Source organism: Bombina bombina, chromosome 5, assembly GCF_027579735.1.
Source record: "Bombina bombina isolate aBomBom1 chromosome 5, aBomBom1.pri, whole genome shotgun sequence".
In the NCBI taxonomy this organism is placed as follows: domain Eukaryota; kingdom Metazoa; phylum Chordata; class Amphibia; order Anura; family Bombinatoridae; genus Bombina; species Bombina bombina.
Window position 1 is genome coordinate 352,968,925 of NC_069503.1, and position 21,029 is coordinate 352,989,953.

Consider the following 21,029-nt stretch of genomic DNA (forward strand, 5'->3'; position numbering starts at 1 on the left):
CTTTCAAAGACCAACGACGTACGGGGTACGTCCTTGGTCATTAACTGCATTTTTTTGCAGGACGTACCCCATACGTCGTTGGTCGTTAAGGGGTTAATCCTCAGTTTGCTCGTGCCATTGAATTGCACTTTTCTCCTGCCTGCCAGCCTGTGTGCCAGGCCCAACTATCCAATTAGTGCCAGCAATCATATTTCTTTTAACAGTATTTTAAAATTTGTCAATCATCACTGTTTTGACTGTTAGTGCCCTTGAATTGCATTTTCCTCCTGCCTGCCTGCCTGTGTGCCAGTCCCAACTAGCCAATTAGTGCCAACAATCATATTTATTGTAACAGTATTGGAATTTTTGTTAATCATAACTGTTTTGACTGTGATTCTTCAGTCTCCTAGTGCCATTGAATTGCAGTTTCCTTTCTCCCAGCGTGTGTGCCCATTTGCCAACTAGTGCCAAACAATCATATTTGTTGTCACAGTACTTTTAATATTTTAAAAAATTAACAATGTGATTTTTAAAACATCTGTCTTTTTTGTTGTTGTCAGTCTCACAGCGTATACTGTGCCCACTTTCACAGTGCCACCACTCAATTGGTGTAATAGTATTGTTAGTGTCCATTTTAAAAAAAATGACAGGCAGAGGCAGGCCACCCCGCAGGTTCTGTGGTCGTGGTCGTGGTGCTGTGATTCCTTTAGACCCTACAAATATGCACATTGTTCAGACGCCGGGTGCCAGGGGGGACGCAAAAAGTTCTGAGGAGGACCTAGTTGAATGGCTAACACAGGACACCCAATCTTCTTCAGCTTCCGCTGCTAGTCCTCCTAACCTTGACGCACCATCTACATCCAGCTGTGCTTTGGGCAGGTCTCAAGTGACCAGTGCCACAACCCCGCCTGTCGCCACCACCAACACTAGCACCACAGCCGCTTCACTTGATCTGTCACAGGAGTTATTGACACATCATTTGGAAGAAATGAGTGATGCGCAACCATCATTGACAGAGGATGTAGATAATAGTGATCAGTCTCAGCATTACCGACATGGAGGTATGGTGTGATGATGATGTTGTACCCGCTGCTGCTTCCTTTCTTGATGTGTCAGATACAAGTGAAGCGGTTGATGATGATGTGTCGGTGGATGTCACGTGGGTGCCTGCTAGAAGAGAAGAAGAAGAGGGGGAAAGTTCAGATGGGGAGACAGAGAGGAGGAGGAGATGATTTGGAAGCATGGGGAGGTCGTCTCAAGGAGCTAGTGGCACAGTCAGACAGCATGCATCGGCACCCGGGGTCAGCCAGACAGCATGCCGACGCCCATCAATGCATGCTGTTGCCACCACTAGAATGCCGTCATCGCAGAGCTCAGCAGTGTGGCATTTGTTTTGTGTGTCTGCCTCTGACAACAGCGATGCCATTTGCATCCTGTGCCAAAAGAAACTGAGTCGTGGGAAGTCCAACAGCCACCTAGGTACAACTGCTTTGCGAAGGCACATGGTCTCCCATCACAAAGGCCGATGGGAAGAACACATGAGTAGAAGCAGCACACAAAGTGAAAGCCGCCCTCCTCCTCCTGCTCCAGCATCTTCAGCCACGTCAACCAGTGTTGTCCTCCTTGCCCCCTCTCAACCATACTCCACTCAGTCTCTCTTACGTAGCAGTTCCTGGTCATCTGCCCACAGTCAGCTGTCTGTCAAGGACATGTTTGAGCGTAAGAAGCCAATTTCTCAAAGTCACCCCCTTGCCCGGCGTCTGACAGCTGGCTTGTCTGAACTCTTAGCCCGCCAGCTTTTACCATACAAGCTGGTGGAGTCTGATGCTTTAAAAAAATTTGTATCTATTGGGACACCGCAGTGGAAGGTACCTGGCAGAAATTTCTTTTCACAAAAGGCAATCCCAAACCTGTACTCTGTTGTCGAAAGGAAGTTATGGCATGTCTGGCACACAGCGTTGGGGCAAGGGTCCATATGACCACGGATAGCTGGTCTGCAAAGCATGGTCAGGGCAGGTATATCACCTACACTGCACATTGGGTAAACCTGCTGACTTCTGACAAGCATGGAATGCGTGGCTCTGCAGAAGAGTTGGTGACACCGCCACGACTTGCAGGCAGGCCTGCTGCTACCTCCTCTACTCCTCCTACTCCATCCTCTTCCATAACCTCTTCCTCAGCTGAGTCTTCTTCAACTTCTGCGTCTTGCTCCACATCAACGGCACCCCCCCCCCCCAGCTCCCCAGGTACTATGCTACATCCTGGGTATGGCAGTGTCACGCCGTCTTGGGGTTGACTTGCCTGAAAGCACTCCTGACCAACCTGAACGCACAGGTGGATCAGTGGCTGACTCCGCACCAACTGGAGATTGGCAAGGTTGTTTCTGACAATGGAAGTAATTTGGTGGCGGCATTGAAATTGGGCAAGTTGACACATGTGCCGTGCATGGCACATGTGTGTAATCTAATTGTACAACGATTTGTCCATAAGTACCCAGGCTTACAGGGCGTCCTGAAGCAGGCCAGGAAGGTGTGTGGCAATTTCAGGTGTTCCTACATGGCGAAGGCACACTTGTCCGATATCCAGCGTCGAAACAACCTGCCAGTGAGGCGCTTGATTTGCGACAGCCCGACACGGTGGAATTCAACACTCCTAATGTTTGACCGCCTGCTACAACAAGAAAAAGCTGTTAATGAGTATTTGTATGACCAGGGTGCTAGGACAGCCTCTGGGGAGCTGGGGATATTTTTGCCAAATTACTGGACGCTCATGCGCAATGCCTGTAGGCTCATGCGTCCTTTTGAGGAGGTGACAAACCTTGTCAGTCACACCAAAGGCACCATCAGCGACATCATACCATTTGTTTTCTTCCTGGAGCGTGCCCTGGAGAGTGCTGGATCAGGCAGTAGATGAGCGTGAAGAGGAAGAGTTGTGGTGTCCATCACCCCCACAAACAGCCTTATCAGCATCGCTTGCTGGACCTGCGGCAACGCAGGAAGAGGATTGTGAGGAAGAGGAGTCAGAGGAGGAATGTGGCTTTGAGGAGGAGGAGGAGGAGGAGGAGGAGGAGGAGGAGGAGGAGGAAGACCGAGCACAACAGGCATCCCAGGGTGCTCGTTGTTGTCACCTCTCTGGTACCCGTGGTGTTGTACGTGGCTGGGGGGAAGATACCCTCAGTGAGATCAGTGAGGAGGAGGAGGAGGAACGGGACATGATTAGCTCAACATCCAACATTGTTCAAATGGGTTCTTTCTTGCTGTCGTGCCTGTTGAGGGACCCTCGTATAACAAAGCTGAAGGAGAACGACCTGTACTGGGTGTCCATGCTCCTCGACCCCCGGTATAAGCATAAAGTGCCTGAAATGTTACCAAATTCCCGCAAGTCGGAAAGGATGGAGCATTTTAACAATAAATTAAAAACTATGCTTTACACAGCGTATAAGGGTGATGTCACAGCACCACGGGAATGTAACAGGGGAAGAGATGAAATTAATCCTCCTCCTCCCACGACCACGGCGGCAAGGACAGGACGCTTTCCTGACATCTTGTTGATGGAGGACATGCGTACCTTTTTAACTCCCATGCACCATCAGAGCCTTTCGGGATCCAGCCTTAGAGAAAGACTCAACCGACAGGTAGCAGACTACCTAGCTTTAACTGCAGATCTCGACACTCTCAGGAGCGATGGACCCCTTGACTACTGGGTGTGCAGGCTGGACTTGTGGCCTGAGCTATCCCAATTTGCAATGGAACTTCTGGCCTGCCCCGCTTCAAGTGTCCTGTCCGAAAGGACTTTCAGTGCAGCAGGAGGTTTTGTCACTGAGAAGAGAAGTCGCCTAGGTCAAAAAAGCCTCGACTATCTCACTTTTATAAAAATGAATGAGGGCTGGATCCCGAAGGGACTGACATTGGGTGATACATTTGAATAAAAAAGGCCTGATGATGAGATGAGCTGGCTTGGACTACAACTGGTACACAGGCTGGCCTTTTTTTTGTTATAAAGCCGGAGGACTTGCTTGACTTATCCGCCAACAACTAGTGTTCAAGCCACAAGCTTTTAGGGCACTTTATAAATGTTTTACAAACATCAATTTTTCTGGCTGCTGCTACAGCAGTTGCTACAACAATACCCAAATTTTTCAGTCATTTGTACATTCCTAATTTTTCTGGCCTCTGCTGCTGCTCTGTGGGTACAAAACTCAAATTAAAAAAATAAGGCACATAACAGTGATTAAACTGTTACGAATAGTACAACTTAGCACACCACTCATATCTGATGGACCATTAAATTGAACGCAAATTGCCACAAATTTGAAGGAGGAGGACCAACCAAGCATCTTTATCCGTCTCTTGGTTGCTCTAAATTATCTCTGTGTTCCATCTATGCCATACCTGTACTCTATTGTGCAAAAGGGTGGCATATGTGGTGTTTCATGCTGTTGTGCCTGTTGCGGGTCGTGGCCCATGGTATAAAAAAGCTGAAGGAGAACGACCTGTAATGGGTGCCCCAGCAAATTTTTAGAAAAATGTTCCTCTCAATTATCTCCCGGTTTCTAAAATGGATGCCATACCTGTACTCGCTTGTGCAAAAGGATGGCATATGTGGTGGTGTTTCCTGCAGTTGTTTCTGTTGAGGGTGCTGGACCCTCTTATAAAAAGGCTGAAGGAGAATGACCTGGAGTGGGTGACCAAGCATGGTTTTTGGGGCAATTTCACTTTTCCAAACAATTATCTGTGGTTTTCTAAAATCAATGCCGTACCAGTACTCTATTGTTCAAAAGGATGCCATATGTTCTCTTTCCTGCTGGTATTTTGTTTGAGGGTCCTGGACCCTCTTATAAAAAGGCCTAAGGAGAAAGAGGTGTACTGGGTGTCCACTCAATTTTTTTTTCTATTTCACATTTGCCCAAAATTATCTCTGGGTTTGTAAAATCAATGCTGTACTTGTACTCTATTGTTCAAAAGGATGCCATATGTCCTCTTTCCTGCTGGTGTTTTGTTTGAGGGTCCTGGACCCTCTTATAAAAAGGCCTAAGGAGGAAGAAGTGTACTGGGTGTCCATCGAATCATTTGTTTGATTCAAATTCCCGGTTGCAACAAATTATCTCCAAGTTTCTAAAATCAATGCCTTTCCTGTAATCTAATTTTCAAAAGGATGCCATATGTCCTCAAGATTATGACTTTGCACACTGCCATTTTCCATGCAGCATTTTGACATGTCGTGTGATATGACTAGAAGAATGGTATGTTTTGAATCTGCTGAGCATAATAATAAAAAAAAAAATTAAATTTAACTTGAGTTACTAACTGAAGCATGACTTCAGGAGTCAGGCGTGGTCCTAGGTAGTGGTTGTTAGCAGATTCTTTTCAATGCAAATTGCAATTGCCACAGCGTACATAAAATGTGCGTCACCAGTCTCCAAATCTTACCTTTTTAATGCCAATTGATATTGCCACAGCTGGAACAGTAAATAACATGTGCGTCACCACAGTCTCCAAAGCTGTTGTCAGATGTATACAAAAACACTGATAAAATATTCCTTTCGGGGCACAAAGAGATGGCTACAGGAACACTCCAGGAACTTCCCAAGAGTTGCTGTCTTGTGTTTCTGGTGATGTTGGAGACATCTGGGTAGTGTACAGGGAGGCCCAAAATCCTCTCCATCTCTGTGCACCACAGGACAGGACATCCTTGTCATCCATAAGCACAGGAAATTGCTGGCATTTTCCGTGCTTCAAGAAGTTCAGCTTTTGTGGTGATAGTACAGAATTTAATAAACTTTGGTTTCCTACCATACTCAAGACAATCTTGTAGTTCAAGCTTCGGACTTGCTGTGGGAAACAGTGGCCTGTCCATACCTGGACCCTCTTATAAAAAGGCCTAAGGAGAAAGAGGTGTACTGGGTGTCCACTCAATTTTTTTTTCTATTTCACATTTGCCCAAAATTATCTCTGGGTTTGTAAAATCAATGCTGTACCTGTACTCTATTGTTCAAAAGGATGCCATATGTCCTCTTTCCTGCTGGTGTTTTGTTTGAGGGTCCTGGACCCTCTTATAAAAAGGCCTAAGGAGAAAGAAGTGTACTGGGTGTCCATCAAATCATTTGTTTGATTCAAATTCCCGGTTGCAACAAATTATCTCCAAGTTTCTAAAATCAATGCCTTTCCTGTAATCTAATTTTCAAAAGGATGCCATATGTCCTCTTTCCTGCTGCTGGTTTTGTTGAGGGTCCTGGAGCCTCTGCTAAAAAGGCCTAAGGATAAATAAGTGTACTGGCTGTCTAATCAATGTTCTTTTAGATTTCCCGGTTGCAACTAATTATCTCTGTGTTTCTAAAATCAATGCCTTTCCTGTAATCTATTATTCAAAAGGATGCCATATGTCCTCTTTCATGCTGTTGTTTCTGTTGAGGCTCCGGGAGCCTCTTATAAAAAGGCCTAAGGATAAAGAAGTGTACTGGGTGTCCAATCAATGTTTTTTTCTATTTCCCGGTTCATATAAATGATCTCTGGGATTCTAAAATCAATGCCTTAACTGTAATCAATTGTTCACAAGGATGCCATATGTCCTCTTTCGTGCTGTTGTTTCTGTTGAGGGTCCTGGAGCCTCTGCTAAAAAGGCCTAAGGATAAATATGTGTATTGGGTGTCTAATCAATGTTTTTTTCTATTTCCCGGTTGCAACTAATTATCTCTGGGTTTCTAAAATCAATGCCTTTCCTGTAATCTATTATTCAAAAGGATGCCATATGTCCTCTTTCATGCTGTTGTTTCGGTTGAGGCTCCGGGACCCTCTTATAAAAAGGCCTAAGGATAAATAAGTGTACTGGGTGTGTAATCAATGTTTTTTTCTATTTCCCGGTTGCAACTAATTATCTCTGGGTTTCTGAAATCAATGCCTTTCCTGTAATCTATTATTCAAAAGGATGCCATATGTCCTCTTTCATGCTGTTGTTTCGGTTGAGGCTCCGGGAGCCTCTTATAAAAAGGCCTAAGGATAAAGAAGTGTACTGGGTGTCCAATCAATGTTTTTTTCTATTTCCCGGTTCATATAAAAAATCTCTGGGATTCTAAAATCAATGCCTTAACTGTAAACAATTGTTCACAAGGATGCCATATGTCCTCTTTCATGCTGTTGTTTCTGTTGAGGCTCCGGGACCCTCTTATAAAAAGGCCTAAGGATAAAGAAGTGTACTGGGTGTCCAGTCAATGTTTTTTTCTATTTCCCGGGTCATATAAATAATCTCTGGGATTCTAAAATCAATGCCTTAACTGTAATCAATTGTTCACAAGGATGCCATATGTCCTCTTTCATGCTGTTGTTTCTGTTGAGGCTCCGGGACCTTCTTATAAAAAGGCCTAAGGATAAAGAAGTGTGCTGGGTGTCCAATCAATGTTTTTTTTTATTTCACAGTTGCAAAAAAATTATCTATGGCTTTCTAAAATCTATGCCTTACCTGTCATCTATTGTTCAAAAGGATGCCATATGTCCTCTTTCCTGCTGTTGTTTTTGTTGGGGGTCCGGAACACTATTCTAAAAAGGCCGAAGAAGAACGACCTGTACTGTACTGGGTGTCCAATCATATTTTTGTTTTTAATTTCACGGTTCATAATAAATATCGTTGTGTAACTAAAATCAATGCCATACCTGTACTCTGTTGTTCAAAAGGATGGCATATGTGGTGTTTCATTCTGTTGTGGTTGTTGAGGGTCGTGGCCGTGGGACAGCGTATAAAACGGCTGAAGGAGAACAACCTGTACAGCCTTGCCCCTCTTTTTAGGCAGGCCAGCTCTTTGCATACATGCCCACAGTCTCTGTAACGCATGCCTCTTTTAGGGAGAGGTGCAGCCATAATGCAGGGTCAGAACCTCTGCCTGCAACTGTTATACTCGATTTTGCGAAAGTAAGTAACCTTACCATGGTTCCCTGCACGCACGTATTGTTGTGATATTTTGGTGAGGGTAATCATGATGGCCATGTAGACCACCACCGAGAGTCCTGGAAGTAACAGGGATGAGATGAAAGTGCTAAGAATAGTACTACTTGAAACAACCGAGTTAGCCATGGGTGTTAATCCAAGACCGCTTGGCTTTATTTTTGTTTTGGGTGCGGCTAATCATGCAGGCCATATAGAGCTGCCACCATTCGGTGTTGTAACAGGTATTAAACTGCAAAGAACAGTACTACTTAACACAACCTACTTACCATGGGTCCCAGAGCATATGTTTGGTTATTATATTTTGTAAGGGTAATCATGCAGACCATATAGACCTCCACCGATAGGGTGAGTATGAGTAACAGCTATTAAAATGCTAAGGACATTACTAATAAACACAACATAGTTACCATGGGTCGCAGACCAAGAGCAGATGTCTTATTATTATATTTTGCATGGGTAATCATCCAGGCTGTATAATAACTGTACTATCAAAATACAGCCAATGAAGGGCCTATGAAGACTGAGCAAAGGTTGGATTGTAGTATTTTGTTCGGCTAATCATGATGGCCATGTAGACCACCCGTAACAGGGATGAAAGTGCTAAGAATAGTACTAATTGAAACAACCGAGTTAGCCATGGGTGTTAGTCTAAGACCACTCTGCTTTTTTTTGGGTTTGGGTGCAGCTAATCATGAAGGCCAGATAGACCTGCCACCATTTGGTGTTGTAACAGGTATTAAACTGCAAAGAACAGTACTACTTAACACAACCTACTTACCATGGGTCCCAGAGCATATGCTTGGTTATTATATTTTGTAAGGGTAATCATGCAGACCATATAGACCTCCACCGATAGGGTGAGTATGAGTAACAGCTATTAAAATGCTAAGGACATTACTAATTAACACAACATAGTTACCATGGGTCGCAGACCAAGAGCAGATGTCTTATTATTATATTTTGCATGGGTAATCATCCAGGCCGTATAGACCTCACCAAATAGGGGGAGTTACAGAGATTAAAGTGCTAAGAATGGTAGTACTTAAAACACAACCTAGTTAAAATAGGTACCAGACCGCATGTCTTATTATTATATTTTTTCAGGGTAATCAGGCAGGCCATATAGACCACCCCCGATAGGGGGGGGGGGGGTAACAGGGATTAAAGTGCTAAGAAAAGTACTAATTAACACATGCTAGTTATCATGGGTCCAACACTGTGTGTCTTGATGTTATACTTTGTCAGGGTAATCATGCAGGCCATATAGACGTCCCTTGATAGGGGGAGTAACAGGGATTACAGTTATAAGAATAGTACTAATTAAACACAACCTAATTACCATGGGTCCAAGACCAGATGTTTTATTATTATACTTTGTCAGGTTAATCATGCAGGCCATATAGAGCTCCAACAAAAGGGGGGGTAAGAGGGATTCAAGTGATAAGAAAAGTTTTACTTAACACAACAAAATTACCATGGGTCCCAGACCGCGTGTCTTGTTGTTATACTTTGTCAGGGTAATCATAACCGCCATATAGACCTCCACCAATAGGGGGAGTTACAGGGCTGAAAGTGCGAAGAATAGTACTACTTAACACAACCTAGTTGGGTCCAAGAACGCATGTTTAATTATTAGACTTTATCAGGGTAATTATATATCTAACAAATCTATCTATTTCTATCAATTCTATCTAACTATCAATCTATGTATATCTATCTATCCTATCTATCAATCTATCTTCTGTCCTGGATGTTTTGAGACAGCCACTTGTGTTTCTGACAAATTTGAAGTAGGAGGACAGAACAATCATCTTCTTCCATCTCCCGGTTCCACAAATGAAGGCCATATAGACCTCATCTGATAGGGGGAGTAACAGGTTGTAGTAAAATGTTAAGAATAGTACTACTTAACACACCACGGGTCACAGACCACATGTCTTATTGTTATACTCTGTCAGGGAAATTATATATATTTCAAATCCATTTATTTATATATCAAATCGATCGAACTATCAAACGTATCGATCAAATGTAGATTGCATCTATTGATCGATGTAATTTGTATCTATAAAATGTATATTACATATTTTGGTTGATGTCATTCGTATCTATAAAATGTATATTCCATCTTTGATTCGATAACATTCGTATCTATCAAATGTATATTGCATCTATTGATCGATGTAATTCGTATCGATCAAATGTATATTGCATCTATTGAGCTATGTACAGTGTATCGATCATATGTATATTGCATCGATTGAGCTATGTAATCTATGTATCTATCTATCAAATCTATCTATCTCGTGGTTGTGCAAGTGGACTGTTTGTGGTTGATTGCGTTGCGTAACACTTGGAGTTTGCTCTGTCACTGTGATGCGGCCGTAACCCTTACACTACCTGATAGATATGACATCATAACTGATGTTTTAAAGCACGTTATTGCAAACAATTTGGGAATGTTAGTTGATTTAGGCCTATTATGGGTTAAAAGCAGACTCTGCATAAAATATGTAATTTTCCATGGGAGTTTTGCCATGGATCCCCCTCCAGCATGCCACAGTCCAGGTGTTAGTACCCTTGAAACAACTTTTCCATCACTATTGTGGCCAGAAAGAGTCCTTGTAGGTTTTAAAGTTCGCCTGCCTATTGAAGTCAATGGCGGTTCGCGAACAATACCGGAAGTTCGAGTCCGCCGTTCGCGAACCGAAAATTTTAGGTTTGCGACATCACTAGTAATGGATTCCCAGTCTGTCTATGTAATTTCAATGGTAATTTATCTCACTACTCAGCAATTGCATGATGATAAAAGATTATACTGCTTGGAGATAAATTGTAGTGCAGACTTCACAGGGGCTGAACCTGAAAGCCTTGATAGAATGAGATACGCCTCCCATAAATCTCTCCGCTCAAATTAGATAATCTAAAATTATCCTTCAACACTGCTAGATCTTTGTCATACTTACACTTTATGTTTTGTATTTAATATTACTTTACACTTCAGATTGGGTCATTTAAGTATTATTACATTTATGGTTTGCACTTTTTCTTTTGTATGTTTTCATATTAAGATTTAGATACAGCAGGGATTTTACAAATTATGATTATGTTTTAAAAGTTTCTGTGTATCTGTTGCAAATTACATGGCACTTTGTATTTTCTCTATTGTAAAACAAAACACACTTTCAAAAAGTGGGAGGGACAAGGGAGTTCCCAGGGCTGAACAGGGGAGTTTCCAGGGTATGTCTGACATTCCATCACAATTCTCAGGAAATGCTGTAAGAAGTTTACAACAGCATGTGTCACTGAATTATCTCGCCAGCTGTATGTAGATGAAGTTTGCTCAAAGTTAACACAAAACATTTTTTAACGGACAGAAAAGTAATATATACTAAACTAGTGGCAAAAACATGATAACATGCAGTAAAAATTTTAATTTGTATTTGCTGCAAACTGAGACTTTATATTCGTCCCATGTGTTCTCCTGCTAACTTTTCTCGCCCCTGTGAAATTATGTATCCCAGAGAGCCGCATTACTTTCTATCGAATGCATCTCTCATCTCTCTGCGGCTTTTAGGCTCCACCCTTTTTTCTTATAGAATTTATTGAGTTAAGCTCTTTTTACATTTGCCATATAATTTATATCTAATCTAAAGAATCTTTGATTATTGGGACCAGAGAAAGTAATGATGCTCTCTGGGAAACTAAAGCTGACAGTTTTTCAGTTTTATTTTAAATTGAACAAATGTAAAGTGCAATGTAATTTGTAAAAGATGCACATAAATATACAAATTATGAGCCTATTATGTTAAAGGAACACAAAAACTGTCAAAACATAATAAGAATTTAAAAATCACAATCCTAAATACACTGCTGTATACAGAATATATATGCATTAAAATAAAAAATAGAAAACGCAAAGTTTAAATATAATGAAAATACAAATTATAAAATACAATGCACAAAATGTAAATGCAATCAAACTATCATTCCATGCAGTGCTATACTGTACTGGGCTTGTCTCTCCTTCATATCCAGAAATGCAGGGAATGGCACTTAGAGAAGTATAACACAATCTGCCTCTTTAGAATCTCATGAGGGATCTTGCTGTGCTGGAGAGTGCTTTTATGTCATCTTGTCTGAGTGGAGAGCTTTATATCATTAGGCCCTACGGGTTTTATCTAGGCAAGAGGGGTGGTTGTAACAGTTAGCTCATCTCTCTCTTTTTCTCTCTTATTTTGATTAGAGATGATCAAGACTCCTCTAGTTTACCTGTATAATTGTAACCCAACAAATGGGTACCAGGGCTCTCTTTAGAGACCTGATACCCATTTCATAAACAAAGAGGAATGAGGGGTTTGTTTATAAAGAGGGGAACTTATTTCTAATGAGGGGTCCTATACATATACATGGAATGCAATGTATTTACTGTACGGGGGTGAAAGCAGCTCTAAAGGAGACACACAATTTCAATCATATGAAAAAGGAAATTACCCTTTGTCAAACAAGTGGTCTCAAACCTTAGTAGGTTGACCTAAGACATTTGATCACCTGTGTACTAACATATTGGTCTCTGTTTAAAGAGCAGAGGCCGCATTTTAAAATTAATGGTCACAAGCCCAGGTAGCTGTCAGGTTATTCCCAAGACAACATTGATTGCCTGTAAGAACCATATACATAAGAAACAAAATCCAGGGGAGTATAGCACATCTGTTTCCCCATAAAACAAAGAGGGCTCAATTTATCAAGCCCTTCTCCTTCCTGTGACAGCAGGTTCTCACAAGAGAATCTGCAATCATGATTTATCAAGCAGCTGTCATCAGACCGCTGCTTCCCTACCCTCTTCTCCACCTCTTATGAGGAGAATTTCAATCTCCTTGGTCTCGTCTGTCTTGGGAGATTGACAGCTCCTGCCTGCACGTGATTGGCTGTGCATAGACAGGGGGCGGGATTATATGGAAGTGCAAAATAGCACTCGTTTTCAATGTTTAATTGCAGAAGCAGATTGCTGTCTGCCAGAGGAGAGCTGGGGTGGATAGGAGCGAATATGTCCTCCCCTGTCTGCCCTTGATTGATAAATCGAGCCCAGAGTGTCAAACAGCAATCATCTTCTATCAAATAAGTGGTACTGTGTCTATACAGTTGCAAGGTGATGTATTTGGGGAGTTTGAAAGGTTCTGAAGCAGGGATGTTTGGAGAGATTATGAGGTTCAGGACGTTAAATGGAAATCTAAACGTTTTAAAAAGGGGGGGATTTCTAGGAGTTTTAACATTCCAGGGAGCTGATTGATATGCCATTCCATTTATTATTTATTATTATTAGAAACAGTTTTTCACTGAAAACATAGTACAGATAAACTGGATTAATTAGTAATTAATGAATTAATAAATTAATGAATTAATTATAATATAATTAAAATTGTTATTTCATAGTTCTGGTAGAGTGATGTGTTTTTCAAAGTTATTTACCTTGTTCCTGTTCACTACATATACATTGTTGTTTTGTCACCTAATTTAAAAGACCTTTCAGATTTGGGAGCATATATAATATAAATATATTAAATTTCAACTAAAGCATGAAGTTGTTTAGGAATAAATATTTTCGTTTGTGTCGTTTTTAATCTTGATTCTCTCAGTAGAATGTAAAGTTGTTTATTTTGCCATATCTTGCTGGGTTCTACGTCACAGGTAATTCTGATTAAAACTGTTATAAGTAAGCTGCAAATGAAATGCATATTGTTAATACAAAAGCAGCTTGAAGAAACATTACATTCTTATAATATTAATTATTTGTAATTATCATTATTAGTTTCTTTAACACTATATTTTATCAATAGGTGTTCTACTATATATTGGGAAATTAAGAGTCATTGTGGACAACAACTTATACCTCATTTGATATGCTTCCAAACCATAACTTGTAGGTATAAACTCTATTTAAGTTGTATGATTCATATGTACTAGGAAAATGAGCTATATTATTAAGTGGATGGACTGACATAAGAAATGCTATTATATTTTTCAATTGCCACTAGAGGAAACCACATAAGTAATAGAAAACACAAATATAAAACACTATGATCAAATCTGAATCGCACCATACACTAAAAGCTTTTTTGTTTGCACTAAGATACAAAATTGTATTTTACAACATCATACTGTGTCCTCAGATGATTAACAGTAAGTGACATGAAATTATATATAATATTATCAAAGAACTAAATGACCTTGTAAATAAATGTTAGCAAAATCAAAAGTGTTAAATACATATTAGATAGTAGAGTAGTCATTTAAGTCAAGAATGTTAGAATAAAAATAAGAATATTATAGACTGTAGCTTTTTTTTTTTATTAGACTAACCATATAATTTTACTGAACAAGCATTTGACAGATATCCTGTTTGATTCCTGTACAAAGGAATACGGACTTTACAGAATATATAAACTATCATTTAAAACACAACTAAGGCTTCCGGGCAATAATAACTTGAGGTCGCGTTCACATTGCGCCTCACTTGTGATACCAGGGCACATTTCCGTACGCTGGTATTACTGAGTGGAGCTCAAATATCTCGCTAGCATAAGTTCAATATTGCGCTCCACTCGTAATCTAGCCCTTACTGTACTGATGTGTCACATAGACCCAGCATTTTTACTTCATAATCGCCTAGATTTAGAGTTCTGCGTTAGCCATCAAAACCAGCGTTAGGGGGTCCTAACGCTGGTTTTGGCCGCCCGCTGGTATTTAGAGTCAGCCAGGAAATGGTCTAACGCTCACTTTCCAGCCGCAACTTTTCCATACCGCAGATCCCCCTACGCCATTTGCATATCCTATCTTTTCAATGGGATCTTTCTAACGCTGGTATTTAGAGTCTTGGCTGAAATGAGCGTTAGAAATCTAACGACAAGACTCCAGCCGCAGAGAAAAGCCAGGAGTTAAGAGCTTTCTGGGCTAACGCCGGTTCATAAAGCTCTTAACTACTGTGCTCTAAAGTACACTAACACCCCTAAACTCATCAAGTGATCAAATACAAAATAAAATCAGAGGCGCCCTCAAATACTAGCTGCAAATATATTGCTAGTATTGATGTGATATGCACTGCAACAATGTGATAACTGTGTATACTATCACTAGTTACTATGATATGAATCGAAGCAATAAGTAGTGTATATACGTCGTAACAACCTATATATATAAAAATTGATAGACAAAGAAAATAATATATAATATACTACAATGATATGACTATCTCCTATTGAATTTTAACAAAGATAGTCCACACTTTAAGAGATATTTTGCAAATCTCCAGGCAGCAGACTCATTCCAGATCGATGTTGGCAGTCGCAGGTTCTGTTAAAAAGAAAAAGAGAAGAGGCGCCAAATGGTGTGTATCGTTTGAACTTCAGCAGGCCAAGCCCCCAAAAGAATCTTACTTAGACTTAGCTTTAGGGGTTAGACTTAGCTTTAGGGGTTAATACATTTATTATAGTAGCGGTGAGGTCCGGTCGGCAGATTAGGGGTTAATAATTGTAGGTAGGTAGCGGCGACGATGGGGGGGGCAGATTAGGGGTTAATAAATATTATGTAGGTGTCGGCGGTGTTAGGGGCAGCAGATTAGGGGTACATAGGGATAATGTAGGTGGCGGCGGTGTGCGGTCGGCAGATTAGGGGTTAAAAAATTTAATAGAGTGGCGGCGATGTGGGGGGACCTCGGTTTAGGGGTACATAGGTAGTTTAGGGGTGTTAAAAAGAAAAAGAGAAGAGGCGCCAAATGGTGTGTATCGTTTGAACTTCAGCAGGCCAAGCCCCCAAAAGAATCTTACTTACAAAATTTCCAGCACTTGAGAAGTGCCACAAATGCCTTCTGAACTGTTTGCAGCCGTCCAGCTAGCTGTTTTTTTTACCAATACTGCTTCAATATTATGCTGTGTAAGACAAAAAACACAAAAGTGCCACAATAGTGTGTATCAGTGTGATCACTACCAATAGCGCAAATATTGAAATGTACTCACAAGATATGGGGCACTTGAGAAGTGCCACATAGACCTCCTGGACACTTATCAGCTGTCCAGATCACTGCGTTCACCGGTATTCCTCTGGGCTAGATTGTTCAGGTCACAATGGCTCCAAAACAGCACCTTAGGATTTACCTTCAGCTTAGTATAAATATCAGTGCATAAATGGCCGGTAAATTAAATGCCAAAAATGCCGTGCTACTAGTATAATAAAATAAATTTATTTTAATTTATAAATTTATTATACTAGTAGCACGGCATTTTTGGCATTTAATTTACCGGCCATTTATGCACTGATATTTATACTAAGCTGAAGGTAAATCCTAAGGTGCTGTTTTGGAGCCATTGTGACCTGAACAATCTAGCCCAGAGGAATACCGGTGAACGCAGTGATCTGGACAGCTGATAAGTGTCCAGGAGGTCTATGTGGCACTTCTCAAGTGCCCCATATCTTGTGAGTACATTTCAATATTTGCACTATTGGTAGTGATCACACTGATACACACTATTGTGGCACTTTTGTGTTTTTTGTCTTACACAGCATAATATTGAAGCAGTATTGGTAAAAAACAGCTAGCTGGACGGCTGCAAACAGTTCAGAAGGCATTTGTGGCACTTCTCAAGTGCTGGAAATTTTGTAAGTAAGATTCTTTTGGGGGCTTGGCCTGCTGAAGTTCAAACGATACACACCATTTGGCGCCTCTTCTCTTTTTCTTTTTAACACCCCTAAACTACCTATGTACCCCTAAACCGAGGTCCCCCCACATCGCCGCCACTCTATTAAATTTTTTAACCCCTAATCTGCCGACCGTACACCGCCGCCACCTACATTATCCCTATGTACCCCTAATCTGCTGCCCCTAACACCGCCGACACCTACATAATATTTATTAACCCCTAATCTGCCCCCCCCCCATCGTCGCCGCTACCTACCTACAATTATTAACCCCTAATCTGCCGACCGGACCTCACCGCTACTATAATAAATGTATTAACCCCTAAAGCTAAGTCTAACCCTAACACTCCCCTAAGTTAAATATAATTTTCATTTAACGAAATAAAATAACTCTTATTAAATAAATTATTCCTATTTAAAGCTAAATACTTACCTGTAAAATAAACCCTAATATAGCTACAATATAAATAATAATTATATTGTAGCTATTTTAGGATTAATATTTATTTTACAGGCAACTTTGTATTTATTTTAACCAGGTACAATAGCTATTAAATAGTTAATAACTATTTAATAGCTACCTAGTTAAAATAATTACAAAATTACCTGTAAAATAAATCCTAACCTAAGTTACAATTAAACCTAACACTACACTATCAATAAATTAATTAAATAAACTACCAACAATTACCTACAATTATCTACAATTAAATCAACTAAACTAAATTACAAAAACAAACAAACACTAAATTACAAAAACAAACAAACACTAAATTACAAAAATAAAAAAAGATTACAAGAATTTTAAACTAATTACACGTACTCTAAGCCCCCTAAAAAAATAACAAAGCCCCCCAAAATAAAAAAAATGCCCTACCCTATTCTACAATAAAAATTGTAAAGCTCTTTTACCTTACCAGCCCTTAAAAGGGCTGGTAAGGGATGTTCCCGCCGACGCGGAACATCCTTCCTCCACGACGAACTCCCGACGAATGAAGGTTCCTTTAAGGGACGTCATCCAAGATGGTGTCCCTCGAATTCCGATTGGCTGATAAGATTCTATCAGCCAATCAGAATTAAGGTAGGAATAATCTGATTGGCTGATGAAATCAGCCAATCAGATTCAAGTTCAAACCGATTGGCTGATCCAATCAGCCAATCAGATTGAGATTGCATTCTATTGGCTGTTCCGATCAGCCAATAGAATGCAAGCTCAATCTGATTGGCTGATCCAATCAGCCAATCGGATTGAACTTGAATCTGATTGGCTGATTCAATCAGCCAATCAGAATGTTCCTACCTTAATTCCGATTGGCTGATAGAAACCTATCAGCCAATCGGAATTCGAGGGACGCCATCTTGGATGACGTCCCTTAAACGAACCTTCATTCGTCGGGAGTTCGTCGTGGAGGAAGGATGCTCCGCGTCGGCGGGATGAAGATAGATCCGGAAGAAAGAAGATTGAAGATGCCGCTTGATAGAAGACTTCAGCCGGATGATGGACCTCTTCAGCCCCCGCTTGGATGAAGACTTCAGCCGGTTGATGGACCTCTTCAGCCACCGCTTGGATGAAGACATCCCCCGGATTGGATGAAGACTTCAGACCCTCTTCTAGACGGATCGTTGATACCCGGCGTGGTGAAGACAAGGTAGGGAGATCTTCAGGGGCTTAGTGTTAGGTTTATTTAAGGGGGGGTTGGGTTAGATTAGGGGTATGTGGGTGGTGGGTTGTAATGTTGGGGGGGTATTGTATGGGGTTTTTTTACAGGCAAAAGAGCAGAATTCTTTGGGGCATGTCCCGTAAAAGGCCCTTTTAAGGGCTGGTAAGGTAAAAGAGCTTTACAATTTTTATTGTAGAATAGGGTAGGGCATTTTTTTATTTTGGCGGGCTTTGTTATTTTTTTAGGGGGCTTAGAGTAGGTGTAATTAGTTTAAAATTCTTGTAATCTATTTTTATTTTTTGTAATTTAGTTTATTTGATTTAATTGTAGATAATTGTAGGTAATTGTAGGTAGTTTATTTTATTAATTTATTGATAGTGTGGTGTTAGGTTTAATTGTAACTTAGGTTAGGATTTATTTTACAGGTAATTTTGTAATTATTTTAACTAGGTAGTTATTAATAGTTATTAACTATTTAATAGCTATTGTACCTGGTCAAAATAAATACAAAGTTGCCTGTAAAATAAATATTAATCCTAAAATAGCTACAATATAATTATTATTTATATTGTAGCTATATTAGGGTTTATTTTACAGGTAAGTATTTAGCTTTAAATAGGAATAATTTATTTAATAAGAATTATTTTATTTCGTTAGATAAAAATGATATTTAACTTAGGGGGGTGTTAGGGTTAGGGTTAGACTTAGCTTTAGGGGTTAATACATTTATTATAGTAGCGGTGAGGTCCGGTCGGCAGATTAGGAGTTAATAATTGTAGGTAGGTAGCGGCGACGTTGGGGGGGCAGATTAGGGGTTAATAAATATAATAAATGGGTCGGTGGGGGTTAGGGGCAGCAGATTAAGGGTTCATAGGGATAACGTAGGTTGCTGCGGTGTACGGAGCGGAAGATTAGGGGTTAATAGTATAATGTAAGTGTCAGCGATAGCGGCAGATTAGGGGTTAATAAGTGTAAGGTTAGGGGTGTTTAGACTCGGGGTACATGTTAGGGTGTTAGGTGCAGACTTAGGAAGGTGTTTTTTTTCAGCTCAAACTGCCTCATTGTTTCCTATGGGGGAATCGTGCACGGGCACGTTTTTGAAGCTGGCCGCGTCCGTAAGCACCGCTGGTATTGAGAGTTGCAGTGGCGGTAAATTATGCTATACGCTCCCTTTTTGGAGCCTAACGCAGCCCTTCTGTGAACTCTCGTTGTTTAAAAGGTGCGGGGGGAAAAAATACACGTGTAGCTAGCGCACCCCTTTGGCCGCAGAACTCTAAATCTAGCCGAATGCTAATTGTGACTGCCAATATCAGATAATCTACCAAAGCCATTATAAAGTAATAATGAGACCACATTGCAAACTAAATGCTCAATCAAACTTAAAGGGACACTAAACCCAAAACAATGTCAGATAGAACATGCAATTTAAAGCATCCTTTTAAATATTCTTCTATTATCTCATTTGCTTCATTCTCTTGGTATCCTTTGTTGAATTAACAGCAATGCACTAAAGGGAGCTAGCTGAACAAATAGGGTGAGCTAATAACATGAGGCATATACAGTATGCACAGCCCATACAGTAGAAAGCAGCAGCACTGCAATGCATCATAATAAATATGATTAAGTGCCTGTGATAGGCATGAAACACGTAAGGGTGCTCACTGACTGTGATTTTTTTAATACTTTAATAAAAGTTATTTTTTAAACATATTTTTTATGGTGCATTGCAGTGCTGTTGCTTTCTACTAAATGTTATGTGCACGACTCACTCAGCCGTTCTCGGCATGCAACCCCCATAGCTGTGTGTGTGTGTTTGATGCCTTCTGTCTCTGGCTAGACGCTGATGACCGTTGTGGGATCCGGAGCAGTTGTGTCTATAGTGCATATATGTACAGCCACCAATCAGCAGCTCCCTTTGTATCCCTTTCAACAAAAGATAGCAATAGAACAAACTAAATAAATAATAGAAATAAATTGGAAATCACATGCTCTTTCTGAATCATAAAAATAAGAATATATTTGGGTTTCATGTCCCTTTAAACTGCCACTCACCCATAAATATAATTATAGATAACTTTTTATTTTTTCTATTTTCTGCTTTATTTCTAGAAAACCGTATGAGCAACCAACAATCTCACAAGGTTGAAAGATGTGTAATTTAAAACACTGAAACTGGATTTTATTACAAACTACAATATTCATCATACAACTTTATATTTCCTTTGAGTCACACTTGAATAGCTTTCTTGAGTGCGTTTACATTTCTTTCTTTATTTTCCCATCTTAAGAGCAATACATTTTATAGGGGTCATTTCATTTCATCATAAGTGTTAAAATAAATGTGGTTTCTCATAGCTTCTCTATTTTTGTTGCATTGTTCCTGCAAATTTATATGTAAGTCAAGAAAGTATTAAATCCTTATCATTCTAATGCAGTGATCTAAAAAAATAGCTTTGATTGAGCAGTAAGCAAATTAGACTTTGATTTTCAGAACGTTTTCTGACATGTATTAGCTTTTTAACAATAATCTTGTTACAATTACTGCATCTATATTTTTTCACAATGTAAGCACATAAACATTGGGCCAGATTACAAGTGGAGCGGTATTTAGCTCACGCTTGAGCACTAATACCGCTGAAAGAAAACTTGTAACGTGCACAGGATAGCTTGCGTATTACAAGTTAAAAGTAAAAAGTTAGCGAGCAAGCAAAACCTGACACGTAATAACTGTAGGACTTCTTCCCATAAACTTCAATTGAA